General features: G+C 38.6%; 2 long non-coding RNA genes across 2 annotated transcripts; one reads left to right on the plus strand and one right to left on the minus strand.

Moving 5' to 3' along the window:
* Positions 1–24: 24 nt before the first annotated feature.
* On the plus strand, positions 25–2,891 carry LOC121908687. Its single transcript, XR_006099296.1, has 4 exons — positions 25–362; positions 727–876; positions 2,369–2,451; positions 2,803–2,891. It is a non-coding gene; the product is annotated as an uncharacterized LOC121908687 (long non-coding RNA).
* On the minus strand, positions 2,813–6,118 carry LOC121908688. The gene is made up of 3 exons (XR_006099297.1): positions 4,623–6,118; positions 3,915–4,028; positions 2,813–2,895 (listed from the first exon to the last, which is right to left on the minus strand). It is a non-coding gene; the product is annotated as an uncharacterized LOC121908688 (long non-coding RNA).
* Between the last annotated feature and the right edge of the window lie 9,079 nt (positions 6,119–15,197).

Below are 15,197 nucleotides of genomic sequence, written 5' to 3' on the forward strand. Positions count from 1 at the left end.
TCATTGTTCTAAATTCATCTGCTACCCAACCTGTAACCATAGCAACATTAAAGAGCACAACTGTCAAAGCTTATTGGTTATGAAGTTTTGAAGAATGGGATGCAGCAGAGGAAAAAGAAATGGAGAAGACAAGAAAGAAACCAAGTGAAACACAGCACAAGGAAATGACACGTGAAGAGCTTAAAATGATAGAGGAAGAAAAGGATGACATTAATACAAAAAAGGCAACAAAATGGGCAGTTGATATACTGAGAAACTTTCTCTACTTTTCTCTACAGTTATGGTTAATGACACCTTACGTGAATTTTATGCCTTGGTTCAGGCTGGCAGCGAATACAGTGTGGCAAGTTGTCATGACAATAGTAAGCTCTTGCTTCATAACCTTTCAATTCTGAGTGCAAAACTTCCACCAAAGATTTGGGAATACATGGCATAAGCGGGATAATCAGCTTGTAGGTGTGTGTTAAATGGTTTTAAGGCATGACTTTGACATTCTTAACACACACAGATACTCGTTGATTATCTCTCACTTGGTGGCTATACATGGATGTACATATATGAATAATGAGTAATGCTGCAAACTTTGGTTTCATTGTATTCCCAAATAAACCATTACACGTTACTTTGCCCATAAATTCCTAAAGTTTTGAGTATTTTGTGATTAATTATGTTTGTGTGTGTGTGTGTGTGTGTGTGTGTGTGTTTGTGCATGCGATTTATTACTAGAAAAGTGCTATTGTCCTCCATGCAAACCTGAGGCTGCTCCTGATTCTGCTGCAGATAAGGGATGGCTTGAAGCTGTATAGCTTGTGCGATATCATGGCCAAATACCATGATAACTGTCAGCCTTTGTTTGTACCAGGAGTAGAAATGACAGTAAGTGCACCATAGATACAATTTTAAGATAAATGTTTTTGTTACATCATGACAATCTTTTTTCAGTCCTACATGGCTTAGAAGTAAATGAAATGAATGAAATGGTATACTCTGTGTGCTTCAGTTTGGTCTTAAATGCAAAAATGTGACAAGTGCTCACTTTACTTGTTTAGTGTAGATTGGACTTCTTACACATGAAACTTCAACATAAAAACCAGACAAACATTAGCATGACTTGGGGATGTGGCAGGATCAGTGTTAGAGATAAGTATGATTGCAAGGGTCACATTTTATTTGACCAACTGATTAATCAGGCACATGCACAGATAGATCCCAGGTGGTGCTCAAGCACCTGCCCTTTTGGCCTCTGACTAGATAAGTGCCCTTAGTGGATCATGGCATGAATTAAAAGCGTGTTGTAATGCCCAACAACTGTATTTGAGTTTTAATGCTGCAAGACCACACAAGCCTCTGCCCCTTCCTCTTCAACTTGTCACAGCCACAAATTAACCCGCGCAAATCGAGCGCCCTGCAGAGCAGCATGATCCACGTCTCCCTGACCTGCCTTCATTGGTGAAAGTAGGGTAACAATAAATTGTCCTAAACCATGGCACTGTTTGTCACTGTTGTTAAATTATATCACTTTTAAAACATTTCAATACAGCCAGCCTAACTCAGGAAATAGCCCAGCATTAAACTTAACAACAAGTAAGCTAGTTTGGTGTAAAATAGTGTCGTCAATGAAAAAAAGTGAACTCTAGTAGGCTAGTTAGTTCCTTTGTCAGGCAACTGAAACAAATAATTATGCATTATGTGGTTAATAGTCTATGCAATCATATCTGAATATCTCCTCTCCTCACTCCTCCTCTCCTTTCTTCTCTCCTACTCTTCTCTCCTCCTTATTCTTTATCTCGTTTCTTCCTCTCCTTCTCTCCTCTTTACTCCTATCTTGTTTCCTCCTCTCCTTTCCTTTCCTCCTGTCCTTTCCTCTCTCCTCTCCTCTCCTCTCCTCCTGTGTCAGCAGCTCTTCTGTTAGCAGCAGTATTCAGGCTCCAAGGGCTTTTAGGGGAGACAGGTTTTAAGATGCCACCAGAGCAATTAGCAGCAGGCTCTATTAAAGCCTCCCCCTCCTCCCCCTTCACGCCCTGCACTTAAATCACTCTCTGCCAGCCATCTTTAAGGTGGTATGATGCCCTCATCCTCCTATCTCCATCCCATTCAAAGTTGCTCTGATTGGTTCCTCTGCTCACTGTGTGTGCGCGTGTGTGTGTGGACGTATGATGTGAATTCATGTATTCAGTTACCAATGCCCTTTTTTTTGGCTTAAGCACCTGCCCCCCCAAAACGTCTGGGCACGGCCCTGTGATTCATAAATGATTAGTAATCAATTGATTAGATCTGATATACGGTTAATGAAATGAGTCATGGCACAATTCAGTTTGTATGCATTGCTACATAATTTGAACTGAGAATTGTTAAAACCTTTCCACAGTTCCAAGCAGAATTCAGTGAGAGGCTCAAACAAGGACCAGGTGGAGGTGACTTTAATGAATCATCTGCAGGAATTGGAGCAAGGTAAAATGATTTGCTGTTCTGTGACTGAAATGTAATCATCTTTATTGGTTCATAAAATCAAACCAGTGACAGAGGTTCCAAAACCCATTACACATTTACAATATCTCTTCCTTACTTTTTAAATAGATATGATCTGTAGTACAAACATTCTGTTCATCATTTTTTCCATCTGCAGAGTAATAAGAACCCTCTCTGACATTTGCAATTCATTTTTGTCTGTATAGTAGCAGAAACAAATTCTTAGCTTAGGTACATGGACTACTCCCATAGTACGTGGTTTTTGTTGTCTAATCTCTGAAAAATCAATCTTAAAATGTTGCGTTCTGTCTTCATTGCCTCTAATTTTCATAGGAAACTGAATCAGGGATGGAGAAAGCTGCACCTCCCTCATCATCTCCAAAAGCATTTCTTGAGTAGATAACAGGGCAAGGTCATGTTCCTGTCCTGCAGGAAGAGAAGAGATGTTTCAAAGCAAATGTAAAGTTCAGTCATCACTGCCAGTCACATTTTAGGGAACACAAGATATGCTGTTGCAGGTTGCAGTAGCACCATCACCTTCCCTGTTCAACACATGAGATCATCAAGATTTCAAAGTAGTCCTGATGGAGGCATTCCATCTGGGACAAGAATTCTCCAGGGTGTGGATGAATAAGTTGTTCATGCAACTGTTGTGGCAGGTTTGGTAGTGAAAGTAATCGTATTGACTTGTGGGTTAGTAAAAGTGATGGTTCATGTACAACCTTGTTTATCGGTGATTCTGTTTTCATTTCAGTAGTCCAGTGTTCGACATTGGCATTCATTGTATCACCAATAGTTGTAAAAGTTTTAAGAAGAAGAAACACTGCCACATATGTCTCTACAGAGAAATTATGAGTAGTTAAATGTGTATCTCAATCTCCAGTAATCACCCTGTAGCATTAATTGAGATTGGAATAAATTGGAATAATATCTGTGACACAATTTAAGGATTTCTTCAGCTTTATCAGCAATAGACACCTCGTTGTTCAACCGGAAAGTTAGTGCTTAATGTCTGCAATGTGCCTGATTTAATTTGTAGATACACAGATATGGTACCTGCAAGTGGGGACGTGTTTAACTAATTTACAATATGTGAAAAATTTCTAATAGAGCAGACACAACAATGGTAAACATCATTTAAAGTTGATACATATTTATGTACACAATGCACCAATTGCATTTTTAAAATGTAGTTGCTCATTCAATTAACTTTTGTTTTCTACTGTCGTAATATGATAGCTATTGGTACTTTTCCAATTCCTAAACACTAAAATAGAGAGAAAAAAAAGAAAGGAAACATGGCGGCGTCCATTTTGTTGTTAGTTGCCTAGCAACAGTGCTCCCATAACGTACACTTGAAAGCCAAGGATAGTATTCTTGTGCCACAAATATGTCTCAACCAATTCAATTTGAAGGAAGAGCACTATTGAAATAAAAAAACTTACTTGAGGTCCTTGACTTTGGCAGTCCATGTTGGCTAGCGATCTGCTACATTCACGCTCCTGAGTCATGAAGGTGATATTGTTTTCCCCTCTAACACAGCAATAGCAGGTTTGTAGCTATTATGGTAAAAGAAAAAGTATGGGCACTGATATATATATATATGTATATATATATATATATATATATATATATATATTTATTTATGTTAACTGTCCTTTTATTCCAAAAGTTGTACAAGAAAACAAGGGAAGTTCATTTACAAATTTATTGGAAATGCAAACAAAGTCACCAAGCTGTAACTAGACTTCAGGGTACTAATGTTATCAAATTTAGGTTACCAATTATGCCTTCTCATATGTAAACGGTACAGTATAGTAACAAAATGCATTGCTAATGCTAGCTAACGTTAGCCATTATGCCTTCTTAGCTGGGGGGTGTTAGCTAGAAGCTAGCTATGTTGCCTTACAACAATCAACACGTATGAGACGTTGCGTCTCATTTTTAAAAATCATTATTTTGACTAATTTTGAGGTTAGCAAACGTTAGAAAACAATATTTACGGTGCACAGTTAACGTTATCGTTGAACTGAATCTCTGACGGAACCATGACCATTAGGTCCGCTGGGGGCAGAACCAGAGGCTGCTGCTGATGGCGGACATGATAAACCCGCTGTGTGCACTGACGGAACCGCACCAGCATTGAGTCTCACCCGCTCCTGGGATCGGCATCCCATCCTGAACTCCATCATATTGCTGGGATGATAATCCTCCAGTCTAAAATGAGCGCCACATACGGCCGCGTTTTAAGTAACAGATGCTGAAGTGAAGTCCTGTCTCTTCACCTGCACAAAACGCACCTAGGCACGAAAGATAGCTCCGTTCCTTTTCCTGTTAGGAAAACAGTGGACCCGATGTCCTGACAGGTTGGAGTTTGTGCAACCAGCACAAACGCAATAATTTACCATGATGATGATAAATGCAATGTAAAACTACCGAAAACAGACCAACTCACTATACCACGACCGCTCAGACTCACTACCACCTAAGACTGCGCACTAAGCTAAGGCAGAGCTGAGGAGACTGAAGAATAATCACCGTATGGAATGCTCGAAGAAATAGGCAAACGCACCTGCAAGGAGGCAGGGATCATTTCATTGGTCAACACTACACCTGGCATTCTATTGGTTGGGGAATTTTGGGAAACCCGAGGGCAGAGCAGAAATCTGAGAGTAGATGTCTCAAGTGTGCAGTGAAGCAGCCTGAGAGCGAGAAGGGCTGAAGCTGTAGCAGGAAATCTGTGCAAGCAACAATATATCTGAGTGCAAGCTTAGAGTTTGAACAGAAGCAGAGCAAATCCAAGTGCAAGCAGGAGCTATTTGAGTGCGAGGGCAAGGTTTTGAGGGAAAGCATTACAAAATCTGAACATGAAATCAATAAGTTATGCTCTCAAATTGAAAGACCACGCTCTTGAATAAAGATCAGAAAAAAGCCCCATTAGAGCTATGCCTGTGAGGCAAAGATTTACGCGGGATTGTGTGAACATATTTTTGACATGTTTATTGCGTGTTCCAGTTTTGTACACTGAGCTTTGTAAGAAGGAGCAGCAGGACATTCAACTTTTGACCAACCAGCTTTATTGGACCCACTACAGTGAATCAAATTGGTTAGGTTGTTCAATCACAAGACAGTCGACAGCTAACTAGCTGCTAGCTAGAAAATCCCACTGGACCACACACACTTCAAACTGTTGGCCTCACAGAACCAGATCAAACAACCTCTTTAAAATCTACTGTATTAATCAGTATAAACCCCAGAATGAATGAGATTGAGGGTGGACAGAATTAAGATTATATCGGCACCATAATGTTAGCATGGTGTTAGTGTTAGCTTATTATTTTGCTGTAAACTAGCTAGCAGAGAGTGAGGCAATAAACACATTAAAATCACTCAATACAGAATAAAAATTAGCATTTACAGGTCAAATGTAGTGTTTGGGCCACAATCTCACAAAGTTATGTTTCTGAAAGTAAATATAACTATAGGTTAGGCTACATTAAGGCAGCTATAAATTAAGCCTAAGTTACAGCAAAATAGTAAGGCATACCTCTCAGGTCATGAACTTTGGCTTGCAAGCCTGTAACTGAATGCACAAACTTGCAAAACTGTCACATCCTACTGGGACTTTTTCTGTTTTTGGACTCTGTGTATTTTGTTCTCTTGAGTTTCTGTGTTGCATTTGTGTGTGTTGCCTGGTTTTGTTTTTTTCTTTGTTTCCCTTGTGTGTTCCTCCTGTGTTTATGTGCACCTCCTCTCACCTGCCCTGCATCACCCTGGTTAGCCCAGTCCTGCTCCTAGTGTCTTCCCCAGTTTATCTGCTCCCAGTCTGCCCGTGTGTTGTGTCACCTGTTGTCTGTTTACTTTAGTTCCTGTTTTATTTTGAAATATTTTCTCCTTGTGTCTTGTCACCTTTACTTCCTGTGTTTGATTACCTCGTGTTTCATCTGTGTCTTGTTTTTCTCACCTGTGTCTAGTTTGCAATCACACTCTGTGTATTTATAGTCCAGTTTTCAGTTTGGTCTTTGTCAAGTCGTCTGCTTTCGCACTGTGTTTGTTCCGAGTTTATTCTGCGTTTATGTCCCGTGTTTCTGACCCTAGTTCCTGTGCCTTATATCTTCGGTGTTCCTGCATTTATGGTCTTGGTTTCTGGTTCCTACTCCCAGTGTCTCCAGTGACTTTATATTATTCATTAAATATCCTGCACTGTATCCAACCTGCCTGCCGTCTCTTGCGTTTGCATCATTGAGTTTGTAGGCAGACACTGAAATGTTGAGCCTAAAGTATGTAAATGCAAGCTTGCTAGAATTTACACGCTCAAACATAAATGTGCCAATTTACAAAACTAAGGTTACAGATGCAAACATAAATGTACAAGTTTACTAAATTAAGGTTACAGGTAGAAAATCCTGTTTCCAGGCACAACTTTTTAAATGATATAATATTCCATAGTCTTTCATGGGTCCAGCTGTGGTGACAGCAAATTATGACAGGTCCTTGAAAACTCACAGCAGCCATTAGTCCTGTAACCTCAACACTACAAACAGTACCCTGTGGAGTAGGGAGTATGTCAGCTCCGCACAGGTTAACTGTCTGTGTGGTCGTTGAAGTGATATTATGAACTATTTTTTGTGCCCAACTACACAGACAATGCACTATATACAAGTATAATTTTGACCAACAACAGTATGTAGAGAAGTCAAAACAAACACCAGAATTTTCTTTTTTCTTTCTTTTTTTTAATTTCAGTTCGGCTTGAAATGTTTATACAGCAATTACAGATACTACATAGGGGGGGTCATATATTACATACATATATTAATAAACATTTAAAATGTATGTTATTATATATGTGTAGAGCAACATTACACTGAGTGTTTGTATACCACCTATAAATGCTATATCGTGGGAAAGGGAGTTTTAAAGATAAGTCTCCTGTGGTCCCAGGGCTTTGTCTAACCAATAAATAATACAACAACAAAATTTCAAGGTTTTTTTCCTCTATGCGAATGGTAAAAATAAATCCATCTCCTCTCAATTTGTAAACCTCCTTTGGCAAAAACCTCACAGTACTGTTGTTGAGGTTGTAGGTTAATAACAGTTGCATAACATAAGTAGGTTCTCAATTATTCCAATTTACAATAGCAGTGCTGAAACGTGCTAAATTAAACATAAGCTTTGATCTGGCTTTTGGCAACCAAGGTATGTGCCATGCTGCGTTGTGATAGGCTGACCTACTCAGATCACATCCAATGGGCCTTATTAGGAACACAGCTGGCTCATGGTGACACTGGATCAGACCAAAATGCTGTATCCCATATTATTTGTGACATGGAACATATGTGTTTAAGACTCTTTAGGTTTAAGAAGATGAAATGTTGCAACTTCCTAACAATCACTACTATGCACAACAGTGCATGATTCCTCATGTGCGTTTGTTGAACTGGGTAATGTGATGGGGAAAAAGCATAAACCAAACTCATGAAAAATACAAAGCTCTGTATGATCATAGATGGCATGTGAAATGTGTAGGAGATGGTTGGCTTCTGAATATTGTCGAACTGCTGCAATGAAACTTGTACAACTGTTCACACCGCTTTTCTTTCACAATAACCAGAAGATATTTACACTCATCAGTTATTCACATTACCATAACACGCACAGACACACATACGTACATGTACAGCACAAACTGATTTTGCTTTTAAATCTTACTCCAGTTTTATTTATGTAAATTTATGTTTAGAATAAATAAGGAATCATAAAATCACCAGATATTAATTAGATGAAGTCCAATAATCCACAACCACAAAAACATTATAGCCATTATGTCTCCATAATCATTTTAAATAAATGTGCACAGAGACGAGGCTCACATGGGAGATGATCATATTCCAGCATTGATAGCAATTATATTTGATTATACTCACTATCTCTGCCTCCTTTTGTGGTTGAAAAAATGTAAATGCATCTTATATCCTCTATAAACACTTTACTCTAGAGAGGTAATTAATTTAATATATTCTCATGTGAAAAAGTAAAAAACAATAATGAAACAAATCTGCCTTTTTTTAACTTCCTGCTGTATAATGTGCTGCTCCTGCTCCTGCTGGATCCTCCTGACACACTAATGTGATTTGGCAAAGTGAGATTTGTGAGCTGTTACAGGCATATGAATAATAAATGAATAAATAAATGATTGTTTCCAGCTTGACATCAATTAAGGTTTTTTTCATGTAGCCAGTTAAGTAATTTCTTTCAAGTTAATTAAATTTAATTCCAGCAAAACATCCAGTTTGACTGAAGTTGTCCTACAAAGTGTATGTTGTTATGTGGTTTTCTACTGTTGTGGGGATGCACATGGTCAGCAGCGTTAAAAACTGACAACTTGGGCCTAAAACAAGTAAACAACTGAAGACTGTTTTGCTCTACATCCACATATAAGGATGTTTCTGGTAGATTATTGTCTAGCATGAATAAATAATAATAATGGTTCACTTGTAAATCTGCTATGTCCTGCCAAAGACCTTGAAAGATGCAACTGTTACAAAACATAATACAAGTACTGTTGGTACTTTTTGGTACAAATTGAACACATGGTTATGACACAGGCACAAGACATGTACACGCTGGCTGTAAAGGTGATATCTCTGTCTCTGGAGACTGGGGCTGCAGTCCCCAGGCTTCATACCTGCTGCTCAGTAAACCAGCAAACAGACGAGACTGGAGACACACTTTAGCAGACTCTCAGGATTTGGGGATCATAGACTTGGCAACCAGTTGGTTTCGGGCAAAACATACTGTACTTTATGACCATGTTGAAGTTTAGGGAGACAAGCGTAAGCTGAACACACCTTTTTTAATTTCTAATATTTATACTTATCGAGTATCTGTCTGTCTGTCTGAGGGAAATATCGTTTTTGCCCTCTGACTGTTTTAGGAAAGAACTTCTCAGTGTTTGCTACAAAATGTGGGCAACTTCAGAGATGTTTCTTGTTGGGGCTAGTTGGGGGCTTAATTGTTTATTAATGTGGCTATGGAATTTATAGTAAATACATTAATAAACAAGGATAAGCATGGACATGTGCCATTTGGAAGTCAGTTATAAGTGTGATATACCTACTACAAACACTTCTGATTAATCAAAAGTATTACACAATAACAATGTTTTTTACTGCTTGTGGATTTTATTGCTGGGGTACATCACTAACACCACTGCCAGAGGAGCTACTATGACATGTCACAGGTGGTCTTCCCCCATTGTTCTAACCCTCTCAAAGCCTGTCATTCTGTCATTTATATACTGTTATAATGCGGATGTCTATGTTAAACATGGTCAAAGTTCCAAAACATGAGGTGAACGTATGTAAAATGCTGCCATCTCGTCAAAAGTCAGGGCTTCAGCCTGCTCCAAATGCTCCTCTTGAAATGTTACCTCTACTTCCCCATTGAACTGACGTCAGAATATTCATACAAATCCACAAACAGACATCCATTCCGTAGCCTTTGCTGCTAAGGTGTTTCACATGGTCCACTCTCATATTTCTGATCAGATTATATATATAAGGATGTATTTGAGAAGTTAACATTTCAAGTAAAGAAGAAGAAAAAGTGAATTCGTACTACTATAGTTTGTTGACATAGCCCATGGATGTATTATAAGAGCTGGATATGGCGCTGCCACTCAGCCTTGCTGCTGCTCAGCCTTGCTGCCAATTTTGCCCAATATACAGTAGGCAGTGCTCTACCCTCCCTAAAGGATGTTTACACCAGGCGCTGCAAGACTAAGGCTAGGAGAATCATTAAGGATCCCAACCACCTGGATAATGGCCTCTTCTCCCTGCTGTGGTCAGGAAGAAGGTACCAGATACACCAGGCCAGCACTGAGAGGCTCAAGAGGGGCTACCCTCAGGCCACTAGGATCCTAAATGAGGTCACTGCCTAAGACTGATTGAAAGAACTAGTGGGATCACATTTACTGTGATTGTACCTTATATGATTACATGTTACAAATAAACTTGATTGAATGACTGATTGATTGATTGAACTGCAAATAAGGTAAATTATAAATTATTATGAATTTTTGATCCATGAAGGTTTTTTGTAAAAGGTTATTTTGTAAAGGTTATTTGTAGAACCTAGAAAAGTGATTTTAAAATCCATGACGTCATCCCAATGTAAAGTTTATGGGCTGAGCTTATTCAGTAGGCCACACAACCTGGAAGTACAACCTGGAAGCTAGAAACTTTTTTGGCTCATGCGCCAGGTGAGCAATTCTCATTTGATTGAATAGGCGCCATCTTTGTGTCCAGTATCCAGTTCTTATAATACATGCATGACCTAGCTTCTGGCATAAGTCTGCTAAGGGGTAGCTTCTGGAAGCTAACCAATCAGAACAGCATGGGCTCATTGGGAGGGGGGCCTTAAAGAGAAAGGAGCTAAAACAGCCCGTTTGATACAGAGGCTGAACTGAGGGGCTACATAAAGGGTCAGTAAGAGTTGAATAAGTTTTTATGTAATGGAGTTTTTTTGACTGTAAATCATGCAAAGATATTCCAGTAGAGCCCCAGAATATAAATATAGACCTGGAAATGAACACAATACATCCTCTTTAAGTGAACACATCTCATGTAGCATGAGCATAATGCTCTTGCTAAGGGGATTTCAGTGGGATTCCAGGGCGCCATGGGACCGCATCAACTGAACAATATGAGAAACTGCAGCTAAATGGGGATGGATGGGGATATTGTATTGAAACACAACCTCGGCTGAATGCTAATGCCACTTCAAGATGTGCGAATTAAATATTTTCATAAAGCAATAGATAATGTGTCAGGGATATGTGTGTGTCAGTTCCTCTACCCCCCAGTGATAAAAAAAAATCAATGAATGCAGCTTTAAGCAACCATAAACACAGCAGGGACACAATAATTATTTTCCTATTTCCTATGGAGATTCTGTCAAAAGAGAATTAGTGCTCGTTCCGATCTTAATGAGTTGCAGACTATTACCGACACAACCAAAGGGCAACAAGATTACAGCTGCATTAATCTACTCTGATGTTGAGAGTCAATTTGATACTAAACTGTGATAACAGCCTTAAACTGATGTTACATGTAAGAGTTGTGTTTGTGTCCTGCTGACAGACAGAACAAAGATAACATTGTACATGCACAGAAGCCAAATGATATTAAGTGAGTCACTTTGCAGCAGCAGCCAGTCTCTGGAAACCTCTTTCCTTTCTGTCTCTTGACACTGTTTCTTATCTGTCCCTTTTTCCATCTACTGTCCTTCTTTGCTCTATCATTCTCCCTTTCATCATCATTTCATCACACCTATTTTTTTTTTTTTTGCTTTTTGCTCTTTCTCACTTAGTCTCTTACTCTTGACACTGCAGGGAATCAGTGAGAGCCAGTGTACACACAAACAGTGGGAGTTATCTCTGTTACTACCATCTGGCAGAGAGAGAAGTAAAGATGTACAGAGACAGTTTGGCAACAAAGTTTGTTAAGATTCTGTTTTCAAAGGGCAATGTTAAGGAGAAAAATGTTTCCTTTCTGCAAAAAGAGGTTAAAACTCAGAGGAAAAAGACAAGCAGGAGCATTACTACATATGTCAAGTCCCCTGATGATATTGGTCTTTGTTTCTGCCTTTCATGTCTTTGCTTCCTTTTTTTATTTGGTATCGTACAGCTGGGCTTAAATTTAAGTACCTCTGTGCAATCAATATGGCTTGTCAAATATATAATAGCTGATTTAAAAGCGCAAATTCTTATAAGGTAAGAGAATAAAAGAAATTAGATTAAATAGTGGCAGCAAGTGTCAGTGCTACTTATTATGAACCTACTTGTGTTTTTTGATCAATGCCTTTGTTATATGTTCAGGAGACTAGTTCACTCATTCAATCAAGCATATGGACATTTACATTTTCAAAATCAATGTTTCTTTAAAAAGATAGTGCTGGCATTCGTCTTCTTCTTCTTCTTCTTCTTCTTCTTCTTCTTCTTCTTCTTCTTCTTCTTCTTCTTATTATTATTATTATTATCAGTTTTTCTAAACAAATCATATAAAGAGCAAAAAACACCTATGCATTTATCCTGCTAACAGGTATTATGATGGATGGAAGGGGCAATAAAGCATGTGGGTTGGGCTTTGGACAGAATTATGGTCTTATAAAGTTGTTATGGTTAAAACATTAGCAAACTGTTGCTGATTTACCTATCCCGCAGGCACAGAGCAATTAGCCTGCATTCTGGTGTTGTGTTAATTAGTGACCTGACGAAACTCCAATATTCACTCTCCTTTTAGCTCTCTTTTGGTTTACAAAATCTCCTGAGAAAAAAAACATTGTCTCTTTGGCTGCGAAAATGCAGAATGCAAATGCAAAACCACCCAGTCTCTACGTTTGTCTGTGTTATTTGGTGCAAGGTAGGTATCGTACCTTACATCTTCTTTGCTGACAACAGCTGCCTAGTACTGCTGTAAACTAAGTTGATGAGAGCAGAGCAGTGAGCCAGACACCAAAGCTGCGTGCCAAAAAATAAAAACAATGAACTGAAAGATGTTAAAATTCTGCACAGAGCTGAGATGTAGAGCAGAGTAGGGTGATAATTCTCTGAGGGTTCATCCCTACAAAACCCCTTTCACATTACTCATATTCATTTGATCCATTGTTCATATAAAAATATTGATTAGTGCGGCTTTGAGTCCATACCACAATCTCTCCATAACCTTAATCAAGTAGTTTTTGCGACTAAATCTAACTAAACCTCAACCTTACAGGTAGCAGATCAGAAAACATTCAATCATTTTACAATGAACATCGCCAGTAGTTAACTCTGAAACAACTTTGCTGCATTTTCTATCTCTGGAGGGTAACTTGTTACAAAAACATCACTGAGCATGCTCATGAATCTTGTTCTATGTTCATGCTGCTTTACTACATTGACAAGCTATGAGAAACAATCTAAAGTACTCCAGCTTTCCTCATCACGATGACAGAATATGTCGCCCACATTTAACTCTTATGGCTTTTTTATGCTTTTTAGCCATGCTACCGACATAGCTTTAAGGGATGGAAATGTTGATCAGTGGGTCAGTCTTTCACTTTGTCCAGACTGAAATATCTCAATAACTATTGGATTGATTGCCATGAAATTCTGTCCAGACATCCATCGTGCCCAGACACTGAAGCCCAAACTTGATCCAGTATTTTATGATGTAAACCTGCAAAACTAACAACATTCTAATCAGTCTCAACAATACCTTCAGCTCAGTGCTATTTAGCATGTTAGCATTATAAAATGTTTAACTAACCATCATAAACATTAACTGCTGAATAACATGTTAACATCATCATTATGAGCATGTCAGCTTGATTAATAAGTTATTGACAGTGTGGAGGCATAGAAGTTTAAGCTATACCAGACTGAGGCTACACAAAACAAAACTAGTTATTTTACTTTTAAGGTATTAGATAATGATAAAAAATATTAAAAACACAGCCATATCCTTTAACATTGTCTTTAGAGTTAGAAACATGTCTCTCCATTGATTAGTTTTCCTTTTTCTGTAGCTCCCTTCCTTCCTCTCAATCTGTGATTCACAGTAATGTGCATAGAAAAGGAGGATCCTGTTGAACTGCTGGATCAGAAAGGCCAGATGGGAAAGAGAGTACATAGAGAACTCTTGGGGAATTTGAATGAGCGTTGGGGATTTGCTCCTTTGTAAAAATTCAAATGTTTTTCCCTTAGCTGAACATCGATGCAGACACTTACACAGATGGACGAGGCTCTGTAAACGCACACTTAATCTGGGAAACACACACACACACTCATAGGCTTGTTTTGGATAGTGCTCAAGCCCTTTGCATTGTTGTTGTTTTTACGCCAACATGAGAGGCAGCTATCCGTCAAAGCTGCTAGCGAGCCCTGTGGCTCTTCAGAGGATGTTTGATGGTGCAAAGAGTGAGAGAGTGCAGAAATAAAAAGGGCAAAGAGCTTGTTTGAGTAAATTAGTCACAATGTCTTTCTCAGAGATAAAGCAGCACAAAGTAGCCAAACTGTCGCAGGCCTCTGCTTGTCTCTGTCTCCCTCATGTCATAGACATAGTTAATTGTCTCACCAATTCACTGTATATTTCCAAACCAAAAGAGCGAGTGAAGGAAAGAGAGAAGCAGAAAGAAAAAGAGATAAACCATGATTGTTTATTTATGCCTGGTCATAAATGATGTGACCGGACACAGAGAAAAATTCTTTTTGTGGGTCTTTTATTCCCTGACTGCACTCAGTGAAGAACAGCATTAATTTGGTAATTTTGACAGTTTAAGATAATCAGAGTGATAACAAAACAATTGTTATTTCCCCCTCATTCTGTACTCAATTAACATCATCAGGGAAACCAATTAGGAAACAGATATGTCTCCTCTGAACAACCTTTCCAGAAACACCTTCCCTAGTGAAAGATTAACATTGACTTTTAGCTCCCAACTGTTTACTATAGTGCTAATAAACAATGGTGCAGGTAGGTCACAAAGAGTATCACAGTACATGAACAATTACAGTAGACAGACTCTAGCTCTCCTACAGAAAACTCAGTCTAATGAATAAAGTGACAGTATTACTTAAATAAAAAAAAACAGCAAATAGCCCAAAAAAACACTATACCCATTGTTCACAATGACAATGCTAATGTTGATATTAAGCAGGTATAATGTTTACCATGATCTTAACT

This window comes from Thunnus maccoyii, chromosome 12, assembly GCF_910596095.1.
Source record: "Thunnus maccoyii chromosome 12, fThuMac1.1, whole genome shotgun sequence".
NCBI lineage: Eukaryota > Metazoa > Chordata > Actinopteri > Scombriformes > Scombridae > Thunnus > Thunnus maccoyii.